Raw genomic sequence first — 274 nt, 5'->3', positions numbered from 1 at the left:
TTCATTGCCGTTAAACATCAATAATGATTGTATTTGATCATTCGGTATATTCATAATACATAGCTAGAGTATCGGAGCATTCAACTTTATTAAATTAAAATCTCGTTCAAGAAGATCTTTGATTTAGTACGCTACAAAACAGTTGAATTTATTGGCTTTAATTAAACTATGCCAGTTTCGCAATCAGCTCTAGAAACATTTTATTAACTTCTAGTGTATTAAGCTGTTGCATTTTGCAAGTAGATCTAAAAATGAGCCATTGATTTCATACTAT

The sequence above is a fragment of the Trichoplax adhaerens genome, genomic scaffold (assembly GCF_000150275.1).
Source record: "Trichoplax adhaerens TRIADscaffold_34 genomic scaffold, whole genome shotgun sequence".
NCBI classification, from domain to species: domain Eukaryota; kingdom Metazoa; phylum Placozoa; class Uniplacotomia; order Trichoplacea; family Trichoplacidae; genus Trichoplax; species Trichoplax adhaerens.
This window is presented reverse-complemented; position numbering follows the sequence as displayed.